Source organism: Salvia hispanica, chromosome 3, assembly GCF_029641045.1.
Source record: "Salvia hispanica isolate PSC_SH4W2 chromosome 3, Shi_PSC_v1, whole genome shotgun sequence".
Classification (NCBI taxonomy): Eukaryota; Viridiplantae; Streptophyta; class Magnoliopsida; order Lamiales; family Lamiaceae; genus Salvia; species Salvia hispanica.
Window position 1 is genome coordinate 34,657,756 of NC_142694.1, and position 14,812 is coordinate 34,672,567.

Genomic DNA, 14,812 nt, shown 5'->3' on the forward strand with positions numbered 1-14,812 from the left:
TGTCTGTAGGTAGAGGGTTCTTTTTAGAATCCTCCTCTTGCTCATATTCTCCATCTGAAATCTCCTCCATACTGGCCGGTAGTTAAGCCCCGGCGGATCCTGCTAGTTCCGACTTCTAACAGAATTCCGTAATTGCTCCTTCGATCTCCTCGTCGGTTAACTCTCGGCTACTGATCAGATCACACCATGCAGCTGCTTCCACATCAGCCTGGGCATACACATCCAAGGCTTAGAGTTTTTTCTACAATAATTCGGTCTCAAGAAATTCTTGGACTAAGGGGTCAATGACATCAACATAGCATAGATTTTCGGAATCTATTGGTTTTTTCATGGCTTCATTGATGTCAAAAACAAATTTTTCACCATTAAAGTCAATGCAGATTGTCCCCTCAGCCATATCCACAATTGTCTTAGCCGTTCTTAAAAATGGTCTTCCTAACAATATCCCGCTAGACTCCCTAGCCTCTGGTTCACTCATTCTAATTACATAAAAATCAGCGGGATAAGTAAAGTTTTGTATCTTGACCAACACATTTTCTAACACACCCTCAAGATTTATACATGACCTATCAGCCAGTTGGATCAACACCCTAGTATTTGACAACTTTACCCCCTTCAACCAATTATAAATGGATAACGGCATAACATTGATAGATGCTCCTAAATCGCACATTGCATGCTTGATTTTTGTGACATCTCTAATTCAAATTATGTCTTATTCTGCATATTCATATATTTTAATGTTATTTAGGTATTTATATTGTTATAAGAGTAAGTATTAAATAAGATGGTAGTTAATAAATTATGGGGGCGTGCCTAGTCCGAACTATATATGTTGCCTTTATACCTATATATATGTGCATACACATAAGTTTCCACATAAGATGAAAACTGTAAAGTATGTAATATATGTAGTTAAGCTTCAAAATTAAATTAATATAATGTATTACATGGCTTTGTATATATATGTACTTATAAAATTGGTGATAGCCTCCCAATTCAAAAAGTTATATCTATATAAATAAAAAAAATAGACAAATGAACTAAAAGGATTAAAATACATAGCTATGTGACTACCCATATTTGACAAGTATTGGTAGAAACACGTGTCTATCCAAATTATGAGTTGTCGACACATTTCCAATATAGAATACATTTCTATTTATATTATAAAACTTGAAAAATAATTATAGTTACATTTGCATGACAAAATCGCATAAATATATGTTACAACTAGTTCAATGAGTATAAGATAAGAATGGAAAAATTGTCAAAAGAAGCGTGCCAATGCTATTTATGTAATAGTACTAATTTATCAATAAAGAAGTTTTACACCGCCTTCATTTATATACAAATATACTACACAAGTTTAGTGGTAGGAAGGGAGAAATAGAGAGGAAATCAGAAGAAATACATAGAGATATTACGGCCAAAATTATAGCGGAAGAAAATAAAAGGATCAATAAAAAAGTTTTACACCGCCTTTATTTATATACAAATATACTACACAAGTTTAGTGGTAGGAAGGGAGAAATAGAGAGGAAATCAGAAGAAATACATAGAGATATTACGGCCAAAATTATAGCGGAAGAAAATAAAAGGATCAAGGAGGCAGCCAGTGGAATCAAGGGTTTAGTTAAACTACTTACTATAATCAGGTGTGTATAAATCACACTTTTAATTTTACATATTTTATGTGATTGATTGTTATGTGTTAAATTAGAGTGAATGTTTGAATTATATGATGTGAGCCTGAAATAGTTATGTGTTATTTGATATTGATGGTTCAATATGACGTGGATATGTTATTTGTGCAATGGATATATTTATCTGTAGTATTGGAGCTAATTGATGGAATATATGGATATGTAACTGGTGCAATGGATATGTTTGATGTATGGTGTTGGAATTATTAGAATCATTGGATTAAAAAGGATCTGTGACAATCATGCCCTGGGTCTGATATCAATGGCAATGGACCTACGAGTCATATACAATGGCAATGGACCTACGGGTCATATATACAATGGCAATGGACCTTCGGGTCATATATATATGTATACAATGGCAATGGGACCTCCGGGTCATGTTATACAATGGCAATGGACCTTCGGGTCATATATATATATATATATATATATATATATATATATATATATATATATATATATATGTACAAAGGCAATGGGACCTTCGGGTCATATACAATGGAATTCCGGGCAGATACCAGACTTGATTTGTCACAGAATAATAAACTGAATAGTGTGGCATATGCATATGTGCATGAAATTGTTTCTAATAATTGTTGGTTATTGTTATATATATTGGTTAAAGAATATATTGATATCTGGGATGTGGGATTAAAGGTAAGATTTATATACACTGAGTTGTGGCTCATATAAACCACTAATATTTTTCAGGAATAAGATAGCAGTGGACTTTTTGGGTTGACGTGAGTCATAGGAACTCCACATGTTATCAGGGTCGGCGGCTGGCGCATTTTTGGCAACCTTCTCCTCCTCATCATTTTTGCATGTAGATAAATGTGTAGTATATAGAGTGGTGAAAGAGTCCCACTACGGTTTAGAATAAAATATGTACTTGATAAATGTTGGTTTTTGGATTGATATAATATGTGTCCTCTATTTACTTGACAAATGGATTATTTAGTTTAAATTTTGAATTTATTTTTGGTAAGTGCATAAGTCATAAGAGTTGGGGTGTGACAGTTTAGGTGGTATCAGAGCAGGGATAGATCTCATTGGGATTGTCTGCATTTATGTGTCATATGAAATATGTTAGTCATACGTTGCATTTGTATTTGACATGTCCGAAATATGGACATTACTAAGCATGTGTCACCGAGGAGAGAAGGATCAGCCGCCCTGCATCATTATTTAATTATATGAGTATTTTATATACCACATGGAAATTATTAGTGAATATATTGATTGGTAGAACAAAAAGTACATGTACTGATGATATGATAGTGTACAATTGTTAACAGATTTTGTGAACATAAATCTGTGATGTGTGTTATAGTATCTAACTGACTTATCCTCCCCTGAGCCAACATAGTTATAATTGAATGCTCCCATGAGCAAACATAACCATAATAGGATTATATTACTTTCTCTTTTATTGAGTGGAAAGATTTATCTAATAAATAGAAAAAGTCAAACTATTAATTACATCAGTTGAACTTATCAATAAGACCCACACTTATAGGAAATGCAAAGGGAATGTTCTTTATCAAGACAGTAGTAATCAAATAATGAGTGTAGACCTTTTTGTAAAGTAAACAATTGACAAAATTATATCATGATGAGTTAAAATCTATACACGTATAATATTAAAGGAACTCGAAAGATATATTCAATTAAAAGTATGAATATAGATTCATAAAGTATAAGTATTGATTTTCCTAGAGCATAAGTTTAAATTCATAGTTTTGTAATCAGTCCTAAGTCCTAAGTTGACGATTAAAATGTGAATCATTTGTACTTTTATATAGTGTGTGTACTTGTGGTTGAAGTTGAGAAAGTTATTTTTTGAAAATGTGGTGTCTTGAGAGATCTCGTGTTAATCAAAGTGTATTGAACGACAAGAAGTTTGTGGTTTTATAAAGTCAAAAGATAGTCGAAGTATGGGACAGAGTTCCCAAGTGACAAAGAAGGTGACTGTGTGGGACTGGCCACTTCACATAATCCAAATCTTTGTAGCGTCATTAATAAGCCAAAACTCAAATAAAATTTTTCCCTAAGGGAATTTAAATGTTGGAAACCCATTTTTTCAAATACTGCATCAAAGTTACAATTTTGGTTTTTCAGTCAAATTTTTTTTTATAAAGACTAAGAGATATTTTGCAGTGTCGATTCGCTAAGTTAACCTTATGTTATTTTATTCTTTTTAACTCAATTATAATTTTTTTTTTTTAAAAAAAAGTAGTATATAGTTTGAAATAGATTTATTTTGAAGTAATGATTACTGTCTTTGTGGTAGTTAATTTATGATATGACAAAATGGTGAAGATAATTTGCAACAAGAAGAGATGAGTACTTAGAATAATGAAGTAGATTGGAGCGTAAGGTGTTGTAAAAGTAGATGTTTAAAAGCTAATTATGTGACTTGTGTGTGCTTTAAGATATACCAATGTTATATATGAAATTTATGATAACAGATGCAAGTTGAGAGTGGAATTTACGATTTCTTGTGAACATTAGTAAGTAAATATTTTGTGAAATTATTGATAAGAACTTTGATAGGGTTTAAATAGAAAGTAATTGTTTTTTTTTTATGGATTGAAGCTCAAAATTATCTTAATATATTGTTCATCTAAGAGGGAGAGACCTATAGGAAATTCTGCATAAGTATAGTGAACATAGTTTTCAATCTTTAAAGGATAATAACTAATGATGTCAAAAATTTCTTAAAAGTATTGGCAAAAAGACTATTGTATTATTATCAATTGAGATGCTAACATAAGTTTTTGAATAGTTAGAACTTAGAAGTCCTTCTGACATCTAGAGGACAAAGATAATTATTAGTTTTATTGAGTTCTTAAAGCCTTGAAAAGAAAGGATGGCATCATTTTAGCAAAAGAATTAACATAAACTTATAAATAGTCGAAATAGTTTGAAAGTGCACCATAAACCCATATGATAAAAAAAAAAGGTATTTAGAGAAAGATTGTGAAATATTTTTTTATGGTACAAAGAATGATAATAATACATTTATACTATATAGAGAATGAGAAGAAAGAAGATTATAGCGTTTACTTTACCACATATATATTAGAGTTCGAGATATCACACTAATACAAGAAATTTTTTTTTGGAAATCAAATAAGTATATCCATAAGTGTCCCTTTGACTTAGTATTGGGTGAATAACTATATTACAAAAAAATTTAAGATGACATAATCTTAGTTTTCAGAAAATAGTCAGAATATTCCTAACGAGTAATAAGAACCATAAAGTTATAACTATTAGTTGGACATAGAAGAATACACTCAGTAATTAATAACTTTATAAAACATTACGTGTTAACTATATAAAAACACAGAAGAAAAAAAAAAGAAAAAAAAAGTTAAACATGACCTTATGGTGAGTAATAATTAAACATAACAAAATTGATCACTGAGTATATTCTACACAAAAATGACTAGTTTATTAATTTTTGAAGTATTATAAGTTATAGAATTTGATCAATATCTATGCCCAAGGTTACATATGAAGTAGTTCATTGTTATAATTTATATGTAATATTAATAACTAACAACAATATAGGGTCAAGTTTGTTTCATGCTATATAAAATGTATTATATATGAAAAAGAAAATACATGACAATAAGATGATTAGGAAATTGTCTTGTACTAACTATCACTGCAAAATCTAGCCGTAATCGTTTAGAGCGAATATTGACAACAAAAAAAAAAGAAAAGAAAAAGAAGAACGAGTCAATTAGAAGTCATTAGAGTAAAAACAGAATGAAATATATGATGTAAGAATTGAGTAACTACTTAGAAAAAAATATATATTATGAACTTATAATCTTTGAAGAATGTATCTTAAGATATGTCATAGGTATAAATACAAAATGGAGATCTCAAGGAAGGATTAACTTATTATGAAGTTGTGATTTGATTTTGAAAGAAAGAGTGAGCAAGGATCTTATAGAACTACTAAGAAAATAATAGTATGAATGATGATAATAATTTTTTTTAAAGTAAGAAAATGGTAATATATTCGATAGAGTGTGTTTTAAAAATAAAATAAAAGATAAGACGAAAAGACAGTAGTATACCATTCTTAGAATCTTGTAGAATTGTATTCCTTGATAATGTCAATCGAAAGAGAATGTATTATATGAGCATAAATCGATAAGAGATGATAAGTATTTCTTGTAAAGGCTTGAACGGATGCTCAAATACTAACTACCTTAATGGAATAGTAATTCCTTAGAGCTCACGAGGCACAAGTAAAATGTTGAGGTTAAGCCCGAAAGGATAATAAGAATTTAAGATCATCTTTGAACCAAAACAGAAAATTGATTATATAAATGATTAAAAAGAAAAAAAAAAGAAAAAGAAAAAGAGATTAAGAAGAGATAGAAGGAATATCTAGAAGTTATATACAGAAAGAGAGAGGTTAAGTTTTATATATATATGGATCAATGAAAGTATAAAGGTTGTACCAAATGAAATCCAGAGTTTAGAAAACCTATAACATCCTTGCTAAAAATAAATTTATCATCAATAATCATAAATATACATAGATTGTATAGCGTGAGAGCTATGCAAGAAGTTGACAACTCAAAGATGTATTAAAAATTAGTTTATGCAGCAGGTATAATAGAATTGATATCAATAATATCATTTATGTAGCGAATATTGAGTTACTAATAAATTAAATATAAAAATAGGTTAGTTAGAAACCATCGTTATTAGACATACATGCATCTATGAATGTGAAAGTAAAGTTAACTGAATTAGACGGTTGATTGATGGAGTTAACATAGAATTACAGAGATGTACATATATCAAGTTCTTATAAAGAATGACATAGTTATAAATGAATTGTGCTCGTACAATGACGAATGTGATGATAGTAAGAATCATAAGATTACAATAAAATAGTTAATCTAATATTATACTCATATGATCATACTAATGCTAAAGTGACTCTTGATGTTTATAGATTATCACTACCTCGTAATCTGGAAAAAGTATAAAATCTAATAGTTAATCTAATATTATACTCATATGATCATACTAATGCTAAAGTGACTCTTGATGTTTATAGATTATCACTACCTCGTAATCTGGAAAAAGTATAAAATCTTCTCCATAAAACGTGTCATGAATCAAGAACAATGAGTCTTAAACTGAGACTTAGTGATAAAACAAAATCCATATACACCATCTGCTCAAAATAAATAGATATATGTAGTGAAAGTGTTAGACTTATTATGTAGAAGTATATGATCAAGCAAGCAGAGAAGCTAATTGAAAATACGAGAAAACTTATTTGCTTGTGTTTGCGGGTCAATAACTTTATCTGGATACATGAGCATAGTGGATAATGAATTTTACGGACAAAATTCTTAAAGGAGGGAAGAATTGTGACATCTCTAATTCAAATTATGCTTTATTCTGCATATTCATATATTTTAATGTTATTTAGGTATTTATATTGTTATAAGAGTAAGTATAAATAAGATGGTAGTTAATAAATTATGGGGGCGTGCCTAGTCCGAACTATATATGTTGCCTTTATACCTATATATATGTGCATACACATAAGTTTCCACATAAGATGAAAACTGTAAAGTATGTAATATATGTAGTTAAGCTTCAAAATTAAAATAATATAATGTATTACATGGCTTTGTATATATATGTACTTATAAAATTGGTGATAGCCTCCTAATTCAAAAAGTTATATTTATATAAATAAAAAAAATAGACAAATGAACTAAAAGGATTAAAATACATAGCTATGTGACTACCCATATTTGACAAGTATTGGTAGAAACACGTGTCTATCCAAATTATGAGTTGTCGACACATTTCCAATATAGAATACATTTCTATTTATTTTATAAAACTTGAAAAAAAATTATAGTTACATTTGCATGACAAAATCGCATAAATATATGTTACAACTAGTTCAATGAGTATAAGATAAGAATGGAAAAATTGTCAAAAGAAGCGTGCCAATGCTATTTATGTAATAGTACTAATTTATCAATAAAGAAGTTTTACACCGCCTTCATTTATATACAAATATACTACACAAGTTTAGTGGTAGGAAGGGAGAAATAGAGAGGAAATCAGAAGAAATACATAGAGATATTACGGCCAAAATTATAGCGGAAGAAATTAAAAGGATCAAGGAGGCAGCCAGTGGAATCAAGGGTTCAGTTAAACTACTTACTATAATCAGATGTGTATAAATCACACTTCTAATTTTACATATTTTATGTGATTGATTGTTATGTGTTAAATTAGAGTGAATGTTTGAATTATATGATGTGAGCCTGAAATAGTTATGTGTTATTTGATATTGATGGTTCAATATGACGTGGATATGTTATTTGTGCAATGGATATATTTATCTGTAGTATTGGAGCTAATTGATGGAATATATGGATATGTAACTGGTGCAATGGATATGTTTGATGTATGGTGTTGGAATTATTAGAATCATTGGATTAAAAAGGATCTGTGACAATCATGCCCTGGGTCTGATATCAATGGCAATGGACCTACGAGTCATATACAATGGCAATGGACCTACGGGTCATATATACAATGGCAATGGACCTTCGGGTCATATATATATGTATACAATGGCAATGGGACCTCCGGGTCATATTATACAATGGCAATGGACCTTCGGGTCATATATATATATATATATATATATATATATATATATATATATATATGTACAAAGGCAATGGGACCTTCGGGTCATATACAATGGAATTCCGGGCAGATACCAGACTTGATTTGTCACAGAATAATAAACTGAATAGTGTGGCATATGCATATGTGCATGAAATTGTTTCTAATAATTGTTGGTTATTGTTATATATATTGGTTAAAGAATATATTGATATCTGGGATGTGGGATTAAAGGTAAGATTTATATACACTGAGTTGTGGCTCATATAAACCACTAATATTTTTCAGGAATAACATAGCAGTGAACTTTTTGGGTTGACGTGAGTCATAGGATCTCCACATGTTATCAGGGTCGGCGGCTGGCGCATTTTTGGCAACCTCCTCCTCCTCATCATTTTTGCATGTAGATAAATGTATAGTATATAGAGTGGTGAAAGAGTCCCACTACGGTTTAGAATAAAATATGTACTTGATAAATGTTGGTTTTTGGATTGATATAATATGTGTCCTCTATTTACTTGACAAATGGATTATTTAGTTTAAATTTTGAATTTATTTTTGGTAAGTGCATAAGTCATAAGAGTTGGGGTGTGACAATTTTCACATCTCCAATTGTTATGGGTAAAGTAAACATACCTGGGTCGGCTCTTTTAGGTGGTAGTTTCTCCTGCACAATAGTTGACGCTATCCCTTCTACCATGATTTTTCCATCCTTCTGGGCCTTTCCGGCTATGAACTCCTTTATAAACTTCCCCAGAGGGGGCAGTCTCACGGCTTGGAGGAATGGTATGGTGACATCCAGCTTTCCAAAGATCGACATGAAATCCACAGGGTTTTCTTTCTTTCTCTTCGTAACAAACCGATATGGAAACGCTTTTTCCCCTTTAGCCTCTTCAGTTAGTCTTTGTGGACTTTCCTTTGGTGCCTCCTGGGTTTGTGGTCCCAATGTGGGTATTGCTCCTTCAGGTTGCTCGTTTCCATGTTGTGTTTCTGTTGGGACTACCGCAGCGGAAGACACGAAAAACAAACAGGTCCTAGATGGATCTATTTAGGTGATTATGCATTCGACTCCAAATTCATGCAATAAACATAGATCTATAGATATAACATCAAATAAACACATAATCATGCATATTCGATGTAAATTCGATTGTTACCTCTTCTTGATCCATCATAGGATCGAAGTTGCTAGCTGCACCACCCGGAGATCCTTGGTTTATCGACCGTGAATCTTCCAACCTATTCCCTTGTCCTTGATCATCCATCCGTGTGGGCGGATCTTGAATAATCAATAATAGTCTTGAAGAGATCTAGGGAAACCCAATCACAAACTCGATATTGTCTTGATCTAATCCTATGAATTAGGATAGAACAAGAACAAAAACAAAACCCTAATTCTCCCACGTGCCAAGGCATGAAAATCGAGGCAAGGAGAGAGAGAGAGCCAGCGACGGCTACTAGGGTTTAGGGGGAGGAGTGTTGTGTTGAATGGTGTGCTAGGGTTTCTACATCTCATCACTATTTATAATGGACTTGTTGGGCTAGGATGGGGATCCATGGAATGACTTAAGTGTTGGACTCACCCATTAGATAAATTACTAATTAAATCAAATGACCCATGATTTAATATATTATCAATGGAATATTATTTTGTTCTACTAAAGAATAATATTTCACTCCCACTTAAATCAACAAATTACAAATAACTTGGGTCCATTTTATTTTATAATATTTCCCGCGTTTGAGATTATCTTGATCCGTCAATTTAATTCTGTTGTGTGCTACGTGACTAGAATTAAATTAATTCTCCAAAGAGTTTTTCTAGTTTGAAACTTTATTTATTATTCGTGGAATAAATTCCAACTGCGCAGTTTTCTGAATAATAAATTCCTTTTTCAAACACCTCTTGGGGATCACCCCTTAGGGATTTAATCATACCACACTGGGCACACGAATTCTATGAAATAATATTCCAATACCTTCATGTTATTCAATTACTACCACCCAAGATATCATGAACTTGAGTTACGTACAAACTCTCACATTGATAAGTCAAAGTGGCGTTTGATTGAATAAACAATATTGATATTAATATCATAGACTAGAAATACTAAACTTTCTAAAATATATTCTTTCAGTAGATAGCAATAAAGAATACATTTCAGATTAGATCCTTTCAGTGCTTTACCACACCAGTGTTACTAATCTCATCTTAGGTAAGAGGGAATTATCACAAACACCGCAACCGTACCAATAGGTAGCCAAAGCCTATCTAGGTTGTGAATACGTTTTTCTTCTTACTAGATCTGGCCAAGTCCCCTACTGGAAAACTCATGAGGAGATTCATCGAATTTCCCTACTCGACCTTCTTAGTAAAAAGCCTTAGACTTGTTTATTATATTTCAATAATAAACCATAATATTATATTATTTATTCTCATAATTAGGTAAACAAGTGGACGTGGCGTTTCTCGTATACATGCACAAGCTGAATGTACAATGGCATGTACGCTCGAAGCATCTTTTAGTATACAAACCCCAACAGTTTCTCCCTCCTTTCCTTCGTCAGTAGGCTTCTCATTCAGGAAAAATGGATCCTCCATCTGAGGCTGAGGCTTCTTGAGCTCTTCCGCTGAGACGGTGTCGCTCAACACCCTCGCTCTACTAGATTCCCCAATAGGGCTCTTGAGTTGAGGCCCATTATAGTCTGTTCCGGACCGCAGTGTAATCTTACTCACATTCGCCTTTTCATGTACATGGACTGTAGATGGGAGTTTCCCTGAGTTCTCCTTCATTTCGCCCACCGAGTTAGCGAGCTGAGCCAACTGCCTGTTCATCATATCCATATTTGCCCTATGCTCCTTCTGAGCACTTTGCATTCCTTGCATTGTTTTATTACTGGACTGCAAGTCGCTTTTAATGCTCTGCTGTGAACCAAGCATCTCTCCCATCATGTCCTCCATGGACCTCCTCGACCTGTTTGGGTGATGGAATTGGTTCGAGCCCTGGTGCTGGTAATGCTGGGGTGGGGGGTTTAACTGATAGCCCGGGAAATTTTGCTGGTTTTGGTTTTGTGGGTACTGGTTATACTGGGCAGGAGGGTTGTACTGGTCGTGGTTGTGCTGGTACTGATTTTGGTTTTGGTTGTGGCTATTATGTTGAGGCCCCTGGTTATATTGGTTCTGGTTTTGGTTCTGGTTGTTTCGCTGATAGGGTGACACATAGGCAGGGTCCGGGTTCTGGTTGTGAGGGTTTTGGTTCTGAGGTTGCTGGTTCCTTCCTGCCCAGTTAGACTGGTAGTCAGGGTTCGTTGGGCCACGGTTGAAATTTTGGTTCGGGTGGGGGTTGGGTTGATTCTGAGCCTGATTTTGGTTCTGATTCTGATTTCCATCTCCCCATCGGAAGTTTTGGTGGTCCCTCCATGGTGCATCCCTCTGCCTTCCCGGAATCCAATTGCCATTATAATTGTAGTATCCTGCAGCATTTGCTTGCTCCACATCTGGCGAGTTGTCCGGCTTATCATATGGTAGTTCTGGGGCCTGATTTTCTCCTGTCGGAGAAGGTGGTGGAGTGTTCTGCTTGATTGCAGTCAGTAATTCCTTCTTTAGTTCCTCCATTTTCAAATCCATCCTTTCCTCCTGGTCAGTAGCCGAAGCACTTGCTACCCTTTCTCTGCTGTACCCATCCCTTGCGTTGTCGTACATCTTTTTCGCATTCAACAACTTGCGTAAAACCATCTTGGCTTCACTGACTCTCAACTGTGTGAAATCGCCTCCGGATGATGAATTCGCTAGATCCTTTGTTTCTTTGTTCATCCCCTCATAAAAGGTGTGGTGCACCTCTATCTCCTTCATGCGATGGTTGGGGCATGACTCCAGAAGGCTCATGTACTTCTCCCAGTACTCACTCAGGGTCTCATCGTATTTCTTGCCTTATACACGATATTTTTCTCTTCAACGCACTTGTCTTTGAAGACGGGAAGAACACAGCTAGGAAAACTGACTTGAAATCGACCTATGTATTGATGGAGTCGGCTGGCAGGCGCATGAACCAGGTGTCGGCCTCTCCCTTTAGGACAAAAGGTAGGGCTTTCAGTCTGTAATCATCCTCGCTTGCTCCTGCTGGCCGCCTCTGCGCCTTACAGATTTTGCAGAACTCATTTAAGAATTCGTTGGGTCCCTCGTAACTCTTCCCACAGTACGTTGGTAGGATTGCAATAACGTGGGGTTTCACATCAGAGGCAGTCTGGCCTGGGGTGACCACTATGGCTTGTGGGGGATCTCCGTCAGCATGTGCAGTAAGTGTTGCGAGTTCGGGATCGTCCTCACCTTGGTCAGCCATTCTCCTTAGTGCTCTTACTGGTTGGAGTGGAAGCTCCGGGAGTTGGTACTCTAGATCTTCTTTTTCCTCGTCGCTGCTCGTGCCTAGGTCAGACAGTACTGTCGACAGGCCAGAACAAGTGGTAACGAGTATTGTTCCTCGGGGAAGTATCCTTGGTCTCCATTGGCCAGGAGCCGAGCTACTTCTCATAAACTGAAAATAAAAAGAAAAGGAAAATTATAAACAGTATGTACACCAAAAAGATCACACACAATAATAGGTATGAACGCCATCCATCCGTGGCAACGGCGCCATTTTGAAAGTGCTGGTTTTCTCTCGGTCAACGTATGTAACTGCAAGAGTGTATTCAACTGATCAGGATGAGATTCCCAACCCAGCTGAGTCGTTGGCACGATAACCGGAACCTGGTATCAAACAATTATTCCTCAACCTACTTTTACTGATTAGTATAATGGAGGTAAGGGTCGAATCCCACAAGGATGGACACGTTCGGATACTGCGGTGACATTCCTGTGTGTTTTTGGTTAGCTACCACGCATGGGTTGAGATTTTACCTAGGCGAGAAATAAAGGTGGTACTCTACTGACTAGTAGACGTGAAAATAACAGGCATGTGGTTGTGTTCGTGAAAATAGGGGGCAAGGTGTCTCAGAGGTATACAAAAAGTAGACAGTTACTAAAAGATGAAATTTAGACAACAAGGTATATCTGGTGGCTGGTCGGCTTTCTGACAGGTCTGGAAGGTACAACTGAAAAAGTGGGGGACAAAAGCAAAAGTAACTTAAAAAGTAAAAGTGGTCCAAGGCTAAAGTTGATTTTGACGTTTTCTTCTTCACCAAGCATTAACAGAAATCATATGAACACAAACTCCATGACTAAACTCAGATTCATAATTTCAAACTCAAGATCCATTGATTAAAATGCTTTACTTAAGATGAACAGCTGAAATTACAGACTACCTCTACTGACTAACATGTAAGGTGGTGATCACAGTGCAGAACAGGAAACTCATGCACGAAAACTCAAACTGAGACATAACTACAAATTTCGATCAACAACTACAGATCTAGCCTACTCGAAAGAAAATACATGCACGCAGTTAGAAATTAAAGGCGATAACTAAATCTAACTTTCCTAGGCAGAATGAAGCGAATTCAAACCAAAGAGACATTCGGAATAGAAATTTCATAACTTAAACGTTTGGATCTTCACTATGTACTTCAAAAGGCAACAAAGATAAATGTTTGCAACAGATCCAACAAAGTAAGGGTTGGTGATACTGCTATACTAGAAAGCAGGTAAAAATTAAACTAGAAAGCAAATAACGATTGTTTTGCCACTCCAGGCGGTGATACAGCTATACTACTACGACAAACTGGCTGGAACGGTAGATTGATGACTTCTCCGGCAGACTCTTGGACGTCAAGTGACCATAGCTGTGGCGAGGAACAAGAGATTGGACAATGCTGAAGGACTGATCTTCTAGAGAGAATTCTACTAAGTGTGTATGAGAACTGAGAATCCCCACTGAACTCTTTTTCTCTCTCCAAGTGGCTTCTTTTATAGGGAGGCTTGCCCTTGCTTTTAGGGTAGACTTCCTTCACGATTTGACTTTTCTGCCCTTGTTAATGATCATCCCAGCTATCCTTCTTCTCCATCTCGAGCCTTTTCTCTGGCATGCATCCTGATCAGTATTGCACCCTTCTAGCGCTCTTTTCACTTGCGTCGCCTGAATCGTCTCCTACTGACTTGAATCCCTTAATCTTGCACACTTGAGCAACTGTTTTGCAGATAATACATGCATTTCACGACATACTGACCGGTAACCAAGGCTTAGAATACGACTTATCAAACATCAATAGAATCTGTCAAGATGATTCGATTGGAATATCCTAAAGTGACAGAATGTTTTGAGGATCTTTTGATTTCTCAAATAGTTTCTGACACAAGTCATTGCCTAAAGTAACAAGAAATGACTACAAGAAGGTTTAACTGAAAAGTAGAAAATCTCTAGAATAATAGTCGTTATGTTACCGTTAGTGCAAAGTAACATGATAAATGA